The 19,586-nt window shown below is 43.4% G+C and overlaps 1 long non-coding RNA gene across 3 annotated transcripts in view; it reads left to right on the plus strand.

Moving 5' to 3' along the window:
• Positions 1 to 12,495: 12,495 nt before the first annotated feature.
• The window catches only part of LOC146020644 (uncharacterized), a 66,232-nt gene continuing 59,141 nt past the window's right edge, over positions 12,496 to 19,586 (plus strand). Inside the window, exon 1 of one of the 3 annotated variants that reach the window (XR_014450822.1) lies at positions 12,496 to 12,613. This is a non-coding gene — a long non-coding RNA (uncharacterized LOC146020644). Of the gene's footprint in view, positions 12,614 to 12,976; positions 13,239 to 19,586 lie in introns of those variants that run through there. The other 2 variants (XR_014450823.1, XR_014450821.1) reach the window with 2 other exon arrangements.

Below are 19,586 nucleotides of genomic sequence, written 5' to 3' on the forward strand. Positions count from 1 at the left end.
TCAGAACCCGAATGGGCACCCTTCCATTCTGCACGGTGACCAAAGTTCGGGCAATCAACAGATCTTTTCTCACTCGGTGAGTGTAGGGTTCCACCATGGCATCATACGGTTTTCCCAACATGCCGCATTTGGTTTTACTCCAAACAATGAGTTCTGAATTGGGTTTGACTTCTATAGGTCTTCGATCCATTACTTTTGCTTTACCGATGCACCCTGGACCACTCATAAGTTGCTGTTGGCCTTGGATCACCTTAAGAGTCTTATATAATGCATTTTGCACCATAGGAGAAGTTTTAGATATTTCCGTCTGTAAAGCAGTAATCAATTCTTCTGGGCAGTATCGTAGCACATTCATACCGACTATGACAGCGGGAACAAGGGGGTCGTTCACCGTAGTGATCAGGCAGCCTTGATTATGCATAGCTGTTTGCCCTATTTGTAAATCCAGCTCACAATAACCAACACACGAAATGTCCTGTCCATTGCTGGCCAACAGTTTCAACCATGAAGGGGCAGACGACAGGGATCTCTTTGAGGTCCAGTATTGCTGAAACAACCCTTGTTGGATGGTGGTCACAGGGGATCCGGTATCTAATAAGGCTGGCACGTCCTGCCCCTCTATCTGAATAATTATAACCAGGCAATGTCCTATGTACTGCGGGGACCATTCTTCGGGGTCTGGATCCTGATGATTCAGTTCCCCCGAGGGTCGGCCTCTGTCCTCGGGGGTCTTGGGTTTAATGCCTCCTCATTTCTACAGAACCTTTCGATGTGGCCACACTGCCCGCATCTTCGACAGATAGGACGCCCTTGGGGATCAAATATGTCCGTTGACCGACGTCCTCTACCAGACGAGGTTTCCCTCCACTCACCCCGACTCTGCCGGAAATTCGTTCGCCGCCCCCATCACCGGAGGGAGATACACTTCGTTGAGCCAGCTTCTGCAGATTCCGCTTGATCTGGTTCACACTTACAGCTAAATCTTCCACTTGTCCCTGTAGTGTATAACTCAAGTCTGAGGCAGGAGTTTGAACGCTTTGTGCCAGCGCTGGCCGCATCCTTATCTCTTCCCCTGCACTGGCCCCATCTATTTTGCCACTGACTCCTTCCTGTAACGCGGTACAGTCAGTAACCATTCCCTGCTTGGGCTTGCCGGCTCCCATGACCTTAGTAGCGGTTTCCATAAACTCGGCGAAGGTTTTGGGTCCATTTTGAAGTCTTAACATTTTAAGTTGTATCTTGATACTCGTGGTTAGTTCCCTCGATGAACTGTGTTATCAATGTTTCATCATCCTCTGGGCGGCCTTCCACGTGAATCTCTCCATCTATATCTCGCAAGGCCTCCTGTAAACCCAAGGCAAAGTCTCTAAGGGTTTCTCCCGACTTCTGTTTCCGACTGTAAAAACGACTCTTACGCTCCGGCAGCGTGCTGGTATCGAAGGTTGTTGCCAATTTTTTAAATATTTGTTCTGCCGTCCATTTCTGACCCGACGGCCATGAGGCCACCTCTCTTGCGGCTGCCCCTTTTAGCTGACCCAACAGTATCTCTATCTGCTGATCATCTCCTGCCTGATACAACTTAAACATAGACCTAATCCTTTTTTGGAATGCTTTAAATACACTCCCATCGCCATCCGTTTCTTCTCCGGAATACATGGGCAGCCATGGGGGTTCCGAAATAATAAGGCAGTGTAATTGGATTAGTGCCTAGAGGCCACCAGCAGGGACTGGCGAGTACTCCCTGTTAATGCTGGACAAGAACTCCCAAGGGTAGACTGCCAGTCTGGACAGCTGACCTTGCCAGCTTCTAAGGCAGTGGTTCTTAACATCGGTCCTCAGGACCCCCCAACAGTGCACTCCCATGGGTTGTTAATGACTCCTCTTGTCGTATGAACATGCAGTCACATCTGCCTACATCATCAATAATTGCATGTTCAGCAGGGAGCCGGGCGACTGTGTATGTCCAATATCGTTCATTCCGGAGCTCCGATAATCGCCTCCGTCAGTTCTCAAGAAAACCATTAAAATACACAAAATAGTTTGTGTTCAGGTATTTGGCACATAATGCGTGTAAAGATAATGTATAACAATCTGCAGGAGTTTGGTAATTTCTTTATTTCTATTAGGATTTTAATGAACTACCACAAGTGAAATTATTGCAAACATTTGTTGAGCAATGTTGAGTTGAGTGGAAGCTAAATGTACACATTTTCAGATGAGGATATTACCTGCTGGGCTATAAACAATCGGCATGTGAGGTTTGGAACACTCGGGGAGTTCAAGGACATCTTTTGAAACAATGAGATGTAGAGAGTCATTCTTCAGGTAAGTCGTGAATGCAAATGATGGTTTATTATACTACAAAACCATCTTCTTGCTGTGAGGAACAACAAGAGAGGCAAAGCGCAAGGATGGTAATGATGAGAATTAACAAATCAAAGTAGGTTCCCCTTTGATTTATCTCAGCATTGTTATGTTTTGAAACAAATGAGGAGCACACCGCATCTGGCTTTTGTTCAAAGAATCTTAGAGCCACAAGCTAGTTAATTAGTTTGATTGGATGACCAATTTAGTGGAAAGTTGATTAGAAAAAATGTTTCATAAAAATAAGTAAGTAAAATAGATCTGATGTCCCCACGTAAAAAAATCATATGCTAAAAAGGACATTATGAATGGCATGGCTCGAGGGGCACATGAGCAGAAATGATCAGTTCTGGGGGTATATTTACTAAAGTGCGGGTTTACAGAGCACAAACCGAGTATTTCATTCACTGAAGGTTGTTGTTTTTGGTACATTTTCATCTAAAAGGAGTACTTGTTACACTATTGCCTTTTGTGTCCATGAAAAAGGTTTCTTAGAGGTATATTTCTAAAGTGCGGGTTTATAGGAGCAGAGATGTTGCCCACAGCAACCAATCCTAGCTTCTATCCCCTAGATCAGGCATGTCCAACGTTGGCCCTCCAGATGTTGTGAAACTACACATCCCAGCATGCTTTGCAATAGTTTTAGCATTCTCTAATAGCATAACTGTGGCAAAGCATGCTGGGATGTGTAGTTTCACAACATCTGGAGGGCCAACGTTAGACATGCCTGCCTTAGATGGTTCTAGATAAACACTAAGGAGAATCTTATTGGAGGCTAATGGCAAAATATTACCCTTTTATAAACCCGCACTTTAATACATGTACCTTTTAGAGACCAAAACATTGTGGGACAAATGTAATAGGGTGTGAGAATCAGAAATTGAGAGATTTTGAGAGAGCTTTCGATATTTTTTTTGAAGCTTCAATCATTTACGCTCAGAGGCGTACCTAGATATTCGTAGGCCCCATAGCAAAAGTTTATAAGGGCCCCCTATTTAGCAACCGATGGTGATAAATGTATGTAAAACATATTAGTTAGACCGCAAATATGGGCCCCCTTCAGATCTGGGCCCCATAGCAGCCGCACCCCTTGCACCTATGGTAATTACGCCCTTGTTTATACTGCAAAGGGTGATTTTGCATTGGTAAATGATTACCGCTTTGAAAAAAATGGGAAAACTCTCCCAAAATCTCTCACTTACTGCTTCTCACACCCTATTACATTGTGCTCTGTATTCTAATTTGAAGATTCATCTTCACTTGGAGATCGATGGAACCCTTGCATATTTGCACTTTTATCCAATCAATTGAATTAGGGCACTCATCAGTCAGCAGTCAATAAATTCCGTTTTTTTGCTTCATATCACGTTTCGGACCTTGCTAGGCCCTTAATTATGGCTGAAGCTCACAAAAAAGTGCACAAGAGATTATCCAAACCGGATATATTCATGGAACATGTGGTCAATTTATGAAAATGTCAATTTGTGGATATTTGCCCACATATTGGGGGGAATTTACTAAAGGAAATTTGTAAAAAATAGGTGTATTTGTATCCAGAAATACACTTATTTTAGACATTTACTATCACGAAAATACGGCAATTCATATTCGTATTGATAGCACATCAATACGAATACGAATTGCCGTATTTTCGGGATAGTAAATGTCAAAAATAAGTGTATTTCTGGATACAAATAGACCTATTTTTTTACAAATTTCCTTTAGTAAATTTCCCCCATTACATCTGGTCTCTTATGAGAATTATAGGATTTTGGTACAATACTGTGCGGGTAGGCTGTTGCCAAATTGGCTTGGTTTTTTTGCTATGCCAAACACAATTTTAGGTGGGTGTTTGGCAACCAATTAGTAAATGTCCGAAATACAGCGGCAGTGACGACCTGTGCAGACAGAAACCTCTGAGAACAGCTAGCCTATATATTACATACATCATGTTATCAGGTATGTAATATATGTGCTGGCTTGGTCCCCTGACGATTAGGTACGCTGAGTGTATCTAGGGCCATGCAGCACCCGGGAATCAGCATAAGGTTTCACACACCGTTTCAATTCCACTCCCAGACTTAGAAGGAATGTTTCAAGCCTTATTCTGATTCCCAGGTCTTGGGTTCACTATTAATGTCAATTTAATGTATAAACATCAAACAGTGTAACAGTATTTTTTTTGTGTGTGTTTTTTTTTTTTTTTATTAGTTGAATCACTTGCTTGTATTTTAGTTAAGTAGCAGTCTTGACAAATTGAAAAAGTAGAGAAAAGAACGAGATTAATGAAATAAGAAAGTGGAAATAGGAGCTGATCAGTTGACTAAATGATTGCTTGACTTGATCTTTGTTTTATTAATGAGACCCTAAGAAAAGCCTGTAAAGGATGAAGGTTCTGCCATATTGGATTTTTTTAGATCTGTAGAAAATAATTGGTAGGGAAACATTTAACCTGTGTGTCAATTAAAAGATCCATAAAAAACAATTATATCATACAGTATATATAGGTGATAAACTCTTTAGGGTATCTGCTGCTTCAGAACCAAGAACATGGTCTTACTACGTATTTGCTGTTACCATATTTTCTACTCCTTTCAACACAGTTATAAAATGAGAAAATATGAGGAGAGGATGAAGTGACATTTTGGACATGATTGCAAAGAAATAAAGTCGGACTGAAAAATAAGAAGAAATCAAATAAAAACAAAAATGTTATACTAAATCTGCGATATTCATAAAGTATGAAAGGCCTTTTATTCAGAATACAGAAATGACTTGTACTATATGAAGCTCACATGGATTACGGATTCTCCAGGAGTGATGTCATAACGATGGGCTGTAGAAAGTCTCAAACAAATGGCAGCACAAATGACAAACTCTGTGTGCAACAAATGTCAAGATTTTAAACTACTGTGCATTTATTTTCTCATATAAATATACAGAAATAACGGGATTCTGCTCCCCTTGAAGAAGTCCACTTTGGTCCGCTGTGGTGTCTTTTTCACATTGGGGCCTGTATCTCAATACAGACCAGACTGTACTAGAAGCAACAAAGCAGACAGCGACACCCCAGGCAGGAGAGAGGAACTACAGTTTTTAAAATGTGGAGGGTGCTAAAGTAAACATTAGTTACAAAATGAATTCAAGCTATCCCTTAATATTATTATTTAGCAACACATCCCATTATGCAATGAGAGAGAGAGAGAGAAAGGGGGAAAGCGAGAGAGAAAGAAATCAGTAAAGCAAGAGAGAGAAAGAAATCGGGAGAGAGAGAGAGAGAAAGGGGGAAAGCGAGGGAGAGAGAGAGAAAGGGGGAAAGCAAGAGAGAGAGAGAAAGGGGGAAAGTGCGAGAGAGAGAAAGGGGGAAAGTGCGAGAGAGAGAAAGGGGGAAAGTGCGAGAGAGAGAGAAAGGGGGAAATTGCGAGAGAGAGAAAGGGGGAAATTGCGAGAGAGAGAAATCGGGAAAGCAAGAGAGAAATCGGGAAAGCAAGATAGAAATCGGGAAAGCAAGAGAGAGAAAAAAAGGTGGACAGCGAGAGAGAAAGGGGGAAAGCAAGAGAGAGAAAGGGGGAAAGCGCGAGAGAGAGAGAAAGGGGGAAAGTGCGAGAGAGAGAAATCGGGAAAGCGTAAGAGAAATCGGGAAAGCGTAAGAGAGAGAAATCGGGAAAGCGTAAGAGAGAGAAATCTTGAAAGCAAGAGGGAGAAATCAGGAAAGCAAGAGAGAAAGAAAGGGGAAAGGGGGAAAGCGAGAGAGAGAGAGAGAGAAAGGGGGAAAGTGAGAGAGAGAGAGAAAGGGGGAAAGTGAGAGAGAGAGAGAGAGAAAGGGGGAAAGCGAGAGAAAGGGGGAAAGCGAGAGAGAGAGAGAAAGGGGGAAAGCGAGAGAAAGGGGGAAGCGAGAGAGAGAGAGAGAGAGAGAGAAAGGGGGAAAGCGAGAGAGAGAGAGAAAGGGGGAAAGCGAGAGAGAGAGAAAGAGAAAGGGGGGAAGCGAGAGAGAGAGAGAGAAAGGGGGAAAGCGAGAGAGAGATCGGGAAAGCAAGATAGAAATCGGGAAAGCAAGAGAGAGAAAGAAAGGTGGACAGCGAGAGAGAAAGGGGGAAAGCAAGAGAGAGAAAGGGGGTAAGCACGAGAGAGAGAGAAAGGGGGAAAGTGCGAGAGAGAGAGAAATCGGGAAAGCGTAAGAGAAATCGGGAAAGCGTAAGAGAGAGAAATCGGGAAAGCGTAAGAGAGAGAAATCTTGAAAGCAAGAGGGAGAAATCAGGAAAGCAAGAGAGAAAGAAAGGGGAAAGGGGGAAAGTGAGAGAGAGAGAGAGAGAAAGGGGGAAAGTGAGAGAGAGAGAGAAAGGGGGAAAGTGAGAGAGAGAGAGAGAGAGAGAAAGGGGGAAAGCGAGAGAGAGAGAGAAAGGGGGAAAGCGAGAGAAAGGGGGAAGCGAGAGAGAGAGAGAGAGAAAGGGGGAAAGCGAGAGAGAGAGAGAAAGGGGGAAAGCGAGAGAGAGAGAAAGAGAAAGGGGGAAGCGAGAGAGAGAGAGAGAGAAAGGGGGAAAGCGAGAGAGAGAGAAAGGGGGAAAGCGAGAGAGAGAAAGGGGGAAAGCGAGAGAGAGAGAGAGAGAGAAAGGGGGAAAGCGAGAGAGAGAGAGAAAGGGGGAAGCGAGAGAGAGAGAGAGAAAGGGGGAAGCGAGAGAGAGAGAGGGGGAAAGCGAGAGAGAGAGAGAGAAAGGGGGAAAGCGAGAGAGAGAAAGGGGGAAAGCGAGAGAGAGAAAAGGGGAAAGCGAGAGAGAGAAAAGGGGAAAGCGAGAGAGAGAGAGAGAAAGGGGGAAAGCGAGAGAGAGAGAGAGGGGGAAAGCGAGAGAGAGAGAGAGGGGGAAAGCGAGAGAGAGAGAAAGGGGGAAAGCGAGAGAGAGAAAGGGGGAAAGCGAGAGAGAGAGAAAGGGGGAAAGCGAGAGAGAGAAAGGGAGAGGGGGGAAAGCGAGAGAGAAAGGGGGAAAGCGAGAGAGAAAGAAAGGGGGAAAGCAAGAGAGAAAGAAAGGGGGAAAGCGAGAGAGAAAGAAAGGGGGAAAGCGAGAGAGAAAGGGGGAAAGCGAGAGAGAAAGGGGGAAAGCGAGAGAGAAAGGGGGAAAGCGAGAGAGAAAGGGGGAAAGCGAGAGAGAAATCAGGAAAGCGAGAGAGAAATCAGGAAAGCGAGAGAGAGAGGGGAAGTGAGAGAGAGAAAGGGGGAAAGCGGGAGAGAGAGAGAAAGGGGGAAAGCGAGAGAGAGAGAGAGAGAGAGAGAGAGAGAAAGGGGGACAGCATGAGAAAGGGGGAAAGTGAGAGAGAGAAAGCGGGAGAGAGAGAGGGAAAGCGGGAAAGCGAGAGAGAGAGGGAAATCGGGAAAGCAAGAGAGAGAGAGAAAGGGAGAAAGCGAGAGAGAGAGAGAGAAAGGGGGAAAGCGAGAGAGAGAGAGAAAGGGGGAAAGCGAGAGAGAGAGAGAAAGGGGGACAGCAAGAGAGAGAGAGAAAGGGGCACAGCAAGAGAGAGAGAGAAAGGGGCAAAGCGAGAGAGAGAGAAAGGGGGAAGCGAGAGAGAGAGAAAGGGGGAAAGCGAGAGAGAGAGAAAGGGGGAAAGCGAGAGAGAGAGAAAGAAGGGGAGAGAGGGGGAGAGGAAGAGAGTAAAGGTTTGTACATTCTGTTCTGCTTTCTATATTGAATTGTTTTTCTTTGTCTAACAATAAGTATTTAAGTCCCTTCTCTGCTTCAGCACTATGATATTGTATTAATAGAAGACATAAAAGTATTCCCTACAGACAGCCGACAGCTTTGTTTTCACCGTCATACAATTCTCATGTTTGGAATATTTTTGCCAGGACAGTATTTGTCAGACGGGAATTTACAAGAACTGGAAATGGGTTTAACTGCTCAATTCCCCCAAATTATTGTCTTACTGCCAGTATTTCTCTCTTCCTTTACTAAATTAGTGCTTTCCATCATTTGTAAACCATGTACGGATGTTTAGACAAAGATAATAAATGCAGATCTTTTGTTCTACCGCATAAGGACATACAAATAATTTGAAGCATGACATTGGGGCTTATTATCCAATTGTCCATACCACTAATTAGCTTTTATCAGTCCGATAGCTGTTAGTCACTATTATCTTGTCAAATACACACACACATACTCATGCTGCTTCTAAATGTATTTAATTTTATCCTCATTATGGTTTGCACCATGTTTCTTCTTTTTGCAATACTGAACACTGAGGAAGACATTTAATAAGATGCGAAAATGTGATTTTTGCATTTTTTTCTGCCAAAAACGGCCAAAATTGCACTTTCCCGAATTCGCATATTTAATGAGATGCGAAAACCAGCAAATTCGCACATTCTGAAAGTGCAATTTTTAGTTGCGCCGGAACTCGCATCCAGATGTTTTCCCATTCAAAAGTATACAATTTGCATATTTAATGAGATGCAAAATCGGGAAATCAGGTTCTGACAGGCGAATTGGCCAGAACCCTGCACAGATCATTGCGATCTGTGCATGGTCCTGTGTAAAAAAATGTGTAAAAGTGTTTTTTTTTTTTAAATGGAGTGGGGTCCCCCCTGCTGAGCATAACCAGCCCCGGGCTCATTGAGCCGGACCTGGTTCCAAAAATACGGGGGGGACAAAAAGCATAGGGTTCCCCCGTATTTTTGAAACCAGCCCCTGACTCTTGGACCAGTTCTGGTTCTGAGTAGTGGGGGCCCCCCAATAAAGGAGTCCCCCCCAAGGCTTCACCCGTCCAGGGCTGAAGCCCGGGGCTGTCATCGGCGTCCGTGGCCAGTGGACGGCGGCTTGATAGGGTTAAATCACACATTCTTAACATTGCTTTACGCAGGTGAACCACCACTAAGTTATACTTTTATTTTAACATTCTTTTTACAGGTGGACTACAAGTCCCAGCAGACCCCACCCGCATGCTGGGACTTGGAGAACCACAAGTCCCAGCATGCGCGGCATTAATCCGCTGGGACTTGTAGTCCACCTGTAAAAAAGAATGTTAAAATAAAACAAACACACAGTGTGGGGTGAGCTGGCTCTGCAGCACAGAGACCAGCGCTGGAACCTGGATTGGCAAGTTTGTTGGTGTAAAAGTGAGGTGTGTAGTAGTTTGTGTAATAAAGTTATACTTTTCTCTGTGTGTTTTATTTTAACATTCTTTTTACAGGTGGACTACAAGTCCCAGTGGGTCCATTAATGCCCTGCATGCTGAGACTTGTGATTCTCCAAGTCCCAGCATGCGGGGGAGGTCTGCTGGCACTTGGCACTTGTAGTTCACCTGCATAAATCAATGTTAGGAATGTGTGATTAAACCCTATCAGGCCGCCACCACTTGCCACGGACGCCGGTGACAGCCCCGGGCTTCAGCTCTGGACGGGTGAAGCCTGGGGGACCCCTTTATTGGGAGGGGAGCCCTCCTCCAGGTACCCCGTCCAAGGCTGACCAGCCATGGTGCTCATGTTTCGGCCGGGAGACCTTATGTAAGTGTCCCTTGGCTGTGGCATGACACCGTGGGCTGTTGGAGCCCGTGCTGGTCTCAAAATACGGGGGACCCCCAGATGTTTTGCTCCCCGTATTTATGGAACCAGGAACGGTACAAGAGTCCGGGGCTGGTTTCAGAAATATGGGGACCCCTATGCTTTTTGTCCCCCGTATTTTTGGATCCAGGTCTGGCTCAATGAGCCCAGGGCTGGTTATGCTCAAGAGGGGGGACCTCACACCAATATTTTTATTTCATTTTTAAACACAAATTCGCACATTTTTATGACTAAAATTTGCACATTATCGCACTAATTCGCACTTTCTTTTACCCAGAATACGCACCATATGCAAATTCACAGCAAAAAATTAGATTTTAAAAAGTGCGATAATGGGCGAATTTGAAAATGGCTAAAAATCGCATCCTATTAAATGTCACCCTGCAAGTAAAAAGTAGGATCTGGACTGTTATTTGTATGAGGACCAGCTTCCACTAACCTACTAGCAGACTCAGGGAAGAAATAAATTACAGCTAAAAACCCGTATCATGTGAAAAGTTTTTCCGTAAAACACGTTCTCATCCAATTTAATTGAAAGTGAAGATAAGTTGGGGAAAATCCCTATTTTAATGTAAAAATGTTAGAATGTTCAGAATCACTTGGATACACTCCCTAATGGTAAAATAGGCACTTTTAAAAATAATCTTAATGACAATTTTTGGGGTTAAAATGTGCAAAATACAGGAAAATGGGTTATGTGATGTGGGACAGGTTAGTTATTTTAACAGGTGAGTTATTTTGTTTCTGTGCAGGGAAAATACTGACTGTTTCAATTTTACACTGCAATATAGATCTCACTATGAGGAAAAACCCCACCCAAATCTAACTCTCTCTGCACAAATTACATCTGCCCCACCTGCAGTGCACATGGGTTTGTCCATTTGAGAAGGAATTTGCATTTGCAAGTGAACCAGAATAAGGACCAAAGATCAAGTTGTTCGTACCACAACTTGGAGTAACAACAAACTCCCTGGCTGGTTAACATCACACAGTCATCAGGTGATTATAGACAAAGGATACAGTCTATAAACAATGATACAAGCAGTGTAAAGCCAACACTTGACGCGTCCTGCTTCAGGCATAGAAAGGCTTCCAGGACCCTGACACTAGCCCTCATTACAGGCCCTAGCTTCTGGCTGCTAGTCAGCATCGGAGGTGCTGCACCTGTGAAAGATTCATCCCTTTCTAGACTTCTCACAGGTGAACAATTACTCATACCCCTTTCACATTACAGGTAAAACACGGTATAGTGCCGATTTTAAATGGGTTTAAAACGTTACTTTCTAGCTGTAATGTGAAAGGTGCAGAGAGAATTTACTGTTTTTAAAATACCAGTAATTCAAAACGGGTTAAAAGCAGTGTCCTACCTGTTTCAGAGCCAATCCATTTGTAGTGTGAATGGTTCTGAAACGGTATTTACAAGTCATGAGCAGGTCACAGTGGGTGATAGGCTATCTCCCTTGTGATCTCACCAGGCACAGGCAGGAAGTAAAGAGCAGAGAGATGAGATTTTTTTTAACCCAATGCATACTGTGCAGGTGTTGGGATCATTTGGTCAACAGTCTTTAGGTCGACACTGTAGGGTCAACATGCTGGAAGGTCGACAGGTGTCTAGGTCAACATGGCAGAAGGTCAACATGAGTCTAGGTCGACAGGGGACAAGGTCGACATGAATCTAGGTCGACAGGGGACTAGGTCAACAGGTGTCTAGGTCGACGTGGGTAAGGTCGACATGGGGTTTTTCACATGGTTTTTTATTACCCGAATGTCAACATGGACACTTTTTAAGTACACGCGTCCCCTCATATGGCTCACTGCACTCACCATGCTTTGGGCACAGTGTTTTTTATTCTCCTATCATGCCCTGGTGGATGGTCGGGCATGAAATACCGCCTGTCGGCACATGTCAGCTCAAAAAACAGTGAAAAACCACATGTCGACCTGACCCATGTCGACTTAGACTCATGACGACCTTCTGCCATGTCGACCTAGACACCTGTCGACCTACCAGCATGTCGACCCAATAGTGTTGACCTAATGACTGTCGACCATCTTATAGTCGACCCATCAACCGTATCCCTGTGCAGAGAGGAGACTTTATTTTTACCTTATTTATTTATTTCTACTTATTTATTTTACCTTGCTTTTTTATTTTTACCCACCCCCTCCTTTTTATGCTGTAAAAACATCATATGTGAGCCTGTGTCCCAGAAATGTCCATTTAAAATGACATCCCCTGTTTTCTATGGGTGAAATAGGTTGAATGTGAATGGTACAAAAACGGTATTGAAATGGTAATACACCAGTTACAACATGCAATGTGAAAGGGGTTTAACTGGCTTTAGACCCGTTTTAAGAAACGTTTACAAAAATGGGTTGAAAGCAGGTTTGTATTTTAAAAGCAGCATCATCAGCCATCTTGGCTGCAGAACCCAAAATACCTGGACTGGCCTTTCTGAATGGGATCCGCCCTCTTCTTCCATCCACCCCCAGAGACCCTTTAGTGGTTTTCTATCAAAACCAAGCTACAGGAGATAAAATGGTTCCTGCTGTCTGTCTGGGGTTTTATAAAGTCTGCTATAGGCACTTTCCAGGTCGTCACAAAACATGGAACGGATTCCACTTCCTTTTTGTGAGGCTCCTTTTTACTGATCTAGTACTTCAGACCATCTGGTGTCTCTCCCATCACAACACTTACAGGTATCTAAGCACTTAGCACTTATTTGTACTTGTACTTGTATTTATTTAAACTTGTTTCCTATATTTTAGAAAACTGCTTATAACAGTCATTTGAGGGAATTTAAAAAACCTTACTGTAGCCACTAATAGACTTATATACTGTTATCCAATATTAATTTGGGGTATAGGTAAATATCCAAATTTCAACTTTACTTAACACATGAAAAACCATCTGGAGAATTGATGCCACCAGCGCGACCATCACACAAGGGGTGAATTTACTGGCAGCAGCAGGAGGTAAAATCCGGCTTGTAGAGTGCGTTCAAAGAGCCTCTCGCCGTTCTGCTCCTCTAATAAAAGTCTACACCACAAATTGCCCAACGTATACATACCAGGTTCACCCTGGCTACAGTGCGACCAGCATACACGTAGTGAGTCCAGCTACAGCAGCCGGAGCTGACACCCAACTTGGAGAGTGCGTCTAAGAGCCTCTCGTCGTCCTGCTTCTCACCAAAGGACTGTGCCATTCAATGCCCGATGGACGTTACCGGGCTAATTCTGGTCACGTTTGTACTGCAGGAAGATGTTGCACTGCTTGTGGAGGTGTGTGGGAAACACATACAGGAATGTGGTCCGGACACCAAAGGTGCGGTGAGTTCACATCTGTGCCGCACTCCGGACACTAATGGTGTGTACACACGTTAGATGTGCCTTAAGTTCCTATCCACGATCTGATCAGATAGGATCGTGGATAGGATCTTAAGGCACATCCGATTTGCTTCCTATCTTGACTATATAGTGCAGATCTGCACTATATAGACAAGGCAGCCAAGACTTTCTGGCTTCCGATACGTGAACGCGCATCGGGATCGGATCGGGATCGCAAGGGTTAAAAACCCTTGCGATCTGCATCCGATGCCGATCCGATGTTGACTATATCGTCAACATCGGAAAGGATATCGGACCGTGTGTACACAGCATAAGGGACGTTTATCCATATATGCTAGTGGGTTAACATTGAACTGTATTCCCTACACGTTGCCCAATTATCTAAGGACCCTTGGACTATAATCCACGGTTGTGGATCTCCAAATACTGCATAAAGTATCAGGGTCCTGCTTTTACAATTTTATATTTTGATACAGTTTCTGTCTACTTGAGAATTTTCTATTATTTTTAATATTTTTATTGTGTGTAAATTTGTATTTGGTTGGTATGCATCCCGGGGTTCGAGTACTAAATATCTGGGTATATGGGGATATTGGAACCGGTCAGTAGACTATAGGGTCAATATCAGAGAGAGGGAGATTGTATAAGCACTGGTTTAGGGATCAAATTTAAATAATGTAATATTATAGTTGCAGATGTACATATGAGGAGATTTCCTCTCTTACACAGAATAAGGTATAATAAACTCACTAGTAATAGGGGAAAGAATAGAAGGGGTGGGTAGAGGGGTGGGGGGAAGGTGGGGGCGAGCGGGGTAGGGAAGAAAAAGGAGAGATAAAGGGAAGGAATTTACTTGTTTTCACTGTTATTTCACAAGATATTTCTACAGTAGGCACGTGATTTGAAATAGGTCCACATTTAAGCGCTAGAGGTGACTCTAGTGAAAATTGATGTAGATAGTATATATACACGGAGATGTCTTTGACACTCTAAGATACATTTAGTAATTTTGGAGTACAATTTAATTGATAGCTCAGCAAAATGGGTGTTCTATTTCTTATTTCTTTTTTTTTTTTTTTTTTTTTTTTTTTTTTTTTTTTCTTTTTCTTCCTTTTTTTTCATTTTCCTCTTTTTTGGCTGATTTTGTGTGGATATATATAATTCGATATTTAGGATATATACTCTCTGGATTGAGTGACTCTATGGGTTTAATACGGTATACTACCCAAGGGATAGGGCCGGGACTATAGCTAGTAGGTTTTTTTTTTTTTTTACTGTCAATGGTGGAGTACGGTCTATGAACAAGTGGAGAGGCTTAATAAATAGGCCGTGGGGGCCTGGGTTGGGCCTTTTGGAGAGGAGAATGGACGGGGGGATGGCAAGGGGGCTGTGTGCAATGGGCCAGGGGACATTGTTATAGATAAAGCTGAGTGGTCCTTAAGGTGGGAAATATCTTTTTATGGTTTTTTTTTCTTTTTTTTTTGGGGAGTTCTGCAGTGAACGTGTCTATGTGTACTTTGTGTTATGTTACATGAGGTACTGTTTTTTAAGTAATGAATTGTGTAAAGTGAGTACTACGTTGGTACTAAATGTAACTGTGTGTTTTGTATTGTTTTATATTGAAAATTAAATAAAAACGTAAAAAAAAAAAAAAAAAAAAAAATTTGTATTTGGTATATGTTTATTAAAATAACATGTAATTTTAAATAGATTCATTATTTATATGCCAAGCGCCTAATGGTAATTTCTACAGTAAGTTAAAACCTGAAAACAGGCCATAATCTTGTTGCCACTACCTCCGGGAGAGAGAAGCCAGGTCTGCACAACAGGGGGCAGGGCTCTGATAATGGGTCCCACAGCCCACTATGCAATGCACACATTATCGGTACTGCAAAGCAGAGACTGAGCTATGATGATGAGAATCCGCACAAAATGCGTCATCACCAGGGGCGGATTTAGGGATGAGGGCGCCCCTAGGCACAACAATAATGTTTACTAAGTAGGACAGTTTATAGGGGCAGTATCTGCATGTCCTATCCATTTACACTCTATTTAAGATGGAATATAGTACAGTACAATGGGTATTTTGCAGTTATTGGTACATTTTGGGCTGACAGTACTATCACAGGCATCCAAGTGCCGCCCCCAAACATGTGCCGCCCCTAGGCCGGTGCCTCACGTGCCTAATGGGAAATTCGGCTCTGGTCATCACCCCATTCACTTTTGGTAAATGATGACTGGAGGGACCATTTATAGGTGGTGCAGTAGGCAACATGAAACTTGCCGACCTTTTAAGATTTTCAGAAACCTCCCGGCCACTCCATGGGAGTGCACAAGTATGAATTGAATTCCCTACTCATAGACATGGTTTTAAAGTTAGGGCTTGCTGTAGATATTGAAGTAACGTCTGCACTGTAAACAGCAGAATGCAAGTCATATATTCCTATTATATTATATATATAGAGAGAGAGAGAGGTAAAATACTTGAGGGGCCCATCTTCCCAATCAAAGCAGCATATGCTCTATACCATATAAAAATATCTATATATATCTATCTATATATATCTATCTATCTATATATATATATATATATATATATATATATTTTGTAGCAAAAAGAAACTGTGTGCGCTTCAACCAATTTCAAGGCTCAGTCCAGTCAAACAATAGTTCCTCAAATAATATGAGGTGTCCAAAAAAACACCAGAGTCTATGATTTTGACCCGCAGCACTCCTTCCAAGGAACAAACCCTGGGATCCACAGGGGAGAGAGATCTAGGCAAAGGTAGAAGAGATGCGCTTCATGGTGTATTATCACAAAACACTTTAATGGATAAGAAGTACTTCCAAGGTACACAAAATAAGGGACTCGTACCACATAAAACACAGCTGTGGGCTGGATACCACACAATATAATATATATATATATGTAACTGGTGTAATTATGTTGTAGAGAGGGTACCGCCACCAGGTTTATCTCTTTCAGCCACTAAACATAATTGCAGTAAATAAATATAAATATTTTTTTATTTTTTTAATGTCATTTTGCACAAATTCTGTCCAGAAGAGAACACAAATATAGGGATCATTCATCCCTATATTGAAATGTATTTTCACAAGACAACAATAAACATGTTAGAAACACCCCACATGTACTTAACATGAAAATCACTACGGCGTGTTCTTTGCATATGTGTTTGATCTGTGGCATCACTGGATAATAATATGTGTGTCTCTCCCAGTTAGGAGAGCAAGGCTACACAATCATACAATGTAATATCCACCTCTGGCAAGTTAGATCAGATTAGAAATTAGTGTTTGTTTTATCAGTTTAATAAAACCCGCGTATTAGTTCTTCCTTAGGCATGTATTTATATGAGTAAATACACCAGCAAACGCCTGACTTCCCTGTGGTCACCTTTGCTCTTTGTAATTTATCCTATTGTCAGGAAATATTGCTTTTATTACACTTCTGCTTCCTCTGTTGGTTGCCATTTATTTTGGCCTGAAATTACCATAGATCCGGTTCAGCTATCCATTTATTACAATTAACAGCAGCGACAGTAAATACCAATAACTCATTACATCAAAGTCTTGCTCAACAGTATGCATTGCATCATGCTAGTTTACTTTGAGCATGGTATACGCTATGAGAAGAAAATAGGAATAAAACACATCAATCTTCCTATATGATATTTAATTTCTAATCCATAAATACAGTATACACAGTGGCGTAACTATAAATTTTGCTCCCCCCTGCCAAAATGTTTTTAGCGCCCCCCCCCCCCCAAGGCATAACGGAGAAGCTGAAGCAGGAGAGAGGAAGAGAGACCAGCAGACATTGCTGCTTCCCTTGGCTCCGATGCATCCCAGGCCGCCCTAGCACGCCCATCCGCCCACCCATCCTGTACACAGTAGCCAATAGTCGGCTCTGTGTACAGTCAATTGAATCAGTGGGGGGGAATGTCGTCTCTGCCATGGCCGCACCTGCACTGCGACTGACTCGCCTCTGGTGCTCGGCCAGTGGGCAGCGGCAGGCAGCAGCATATCAGTGCGTCGAGCAGGTGCTGGCGCCCACACAGACCCTGCTGCCACTTGCTCCCCCAAGCGGCAGCTGGGGCTGCCTTACAGTAGTTACGCCACTGAATATACAGTATACTGTACCTGTTATAATAAAAAATAAAGTTTAAAGCAGATTGTGAGGGGTTCATTTACTATGCATTAGTTTATGCAGGAGTTTGTAACCACGACACCTCGCTGTGGATCACCGGCGAGGTCCAGCTCCAAATCCATTAATTCAATTTTCAGCTGTTGGGAGGGTTTATAGAAAACAGGCAGAAATCTATAGTACTGTACAATGGAAATTTAAATGGCCAAAATGCCAGCGAGGGCTGGTTCTATCCTTAAGCAACTTTAGGCAGCAACCTTGAATCTGAATCACAAAAATAAGGATGTCTGTTGCTGAACTTAGGGGGTTATTCTGGTTGATTCGCTCGGATGTGAATTTGCACCCTCGATGCCGCCACCCATTCGCAAGTGCGATTCACACGCATGGCATGCAAATAGATGTTACACAGTAACATCCATTAGCAGGTCACATCTTTCGATAGTCGCCGACCATTGAAAGATGTGAAAAGGTGCACGCATATGTAAGGTTGCACAGAGAAACCTTAGGTATGCTTGCACGCTGGGAAGGAAATTGATGTCAGCCCAGCATTCTCATGGCAACGCCCATGAAACGCTAGGCGTTCAGCATATGCTAATGGGGCTGACCTATGCCCCTCTCCGCTCCACACCCGCTGTCCTGGGTGCATGCCATTGGTGCACGCACCCTTCTCATGCACATGTGCAGAAATGTGCCTGCGCAGTAAGGTAACATTGGTCCCCGTGCGAACATAGCACTGCTACGAATGAACCTGAATAAGGTCTTTAATGCAGGTATTGAACTTAAAAGATGCTACCTCTGCACATTCACCTCAGGTTGTTTAAAATCTATTTTCAAAATATGTTTTTAAATAATTTGCCTAATGTTATATCTCTATTAAAATAATGATAAAACGATCTGCCATAATTTTTTTCTGTAAAATTATGCCCCCATTACATTTATAATATGTATTTGAGTGTCTAGTAGACAGTAAAAACTTTTAGCAAAATATGAGGGTAAACGTGCAATTTTATATAAAAAATAGAAAGTGCCTGGTACAGAAGCTCCACCGCTCCCAACTTATTTTAGTATGGTTTTACGTAATGCTTTGTAGTTAGGCTTACATTTTTGAACGTAGGAGGTGGCTAAGGTAACAAATGGCCTGAGTTCAGGTTTAGGACTTGGGCTAATAGTGAGGCAATGTTATTAAATGAAACATTGCTAATGACCTTACAGTCTCTTATTTGTTTTTATTTAATAAAGTCTAAAAGGTATTATTGACTTCCAGGTTCCGCCCCTGGAAGATGCGGTAGTGGGAGAGTGGAGCTCCGCTATCCAGGCACCCCACGCCGCTGAAATCACGGCTTAACAGCCTCCAAGCTGCCCGCCCGCCACCCCTCTCCTACTCAGAGACCACCGCTGCATGAAGCTCTTCCTCAGCGCAATGCCCAGCTCCACCAGCCGCCAAAAAAGAGACAGGGAGCGGCCGACGCTGGGATCCAAGATAGCGCCGGACGCCGTTCCCCGGAGAGCCACCCCTGCCTCACCATCTACCACTTCTACTACCAGAGAGTCGCTGCCTCCCAACAATCCAGCCTCCCCCACAGACGCAGGATTAAACCCCCACAGTGAGTACCTGGCCCCTGAGGCCCACCTGCCGCCCCTCACTGCCCCTGTGACCTATGGAGATATGGTAGAAGCCATTAGAAATGCCATAGTGAAATCCGCTGTGCAAATGAATGTGCACACTAGGAGACTAGATGTGAAAGGCTAGTCATAAACCATTAGTTAGACGCTCATATTAGATATTAGACACATCAAGTTATTTTTCCACTGGGCACCAGTCACCGCAGGCTCGGAGTAGCCAGGTGCTTACTTGGAGGCTGTAATGAAACCAGGCATATCCCTCCCATAAAACACTTGGACACGCCTGCATTTTTCTAGGCATGCCTGCATATTTGTTAGCATGCCTACAAAATCACCTTGCTAGCAGACATCCCGCATGAATACTACGGGGCCAGACACATGTGCGAACTCGCACAGCAGTAATCAGGGGTGAGATCTACTGAGTGATAAAATGGAGAGTGTTAAAACTCCAACTAATCAGCTCCCAACTACCAATTTCAAACACAGCCTGGGACATGACAGTTAGGAGCTGATTGGCTGGCACTTATCACTCTC

The sequence above is a fragment of the Crinia signifera genome, chromosome 7 (genome assembly GCF_055691185.1).
Source record: "Crinia signifera chromosome 7, ASM5569118v1, whole genome shotgun sequence".
Classification (NCBI taxonomy): Eukaryota; Metazoa; Chordata; class Amphibia; order Anura; family Myobatrachidae; genus Crinia; species Crinia signifera.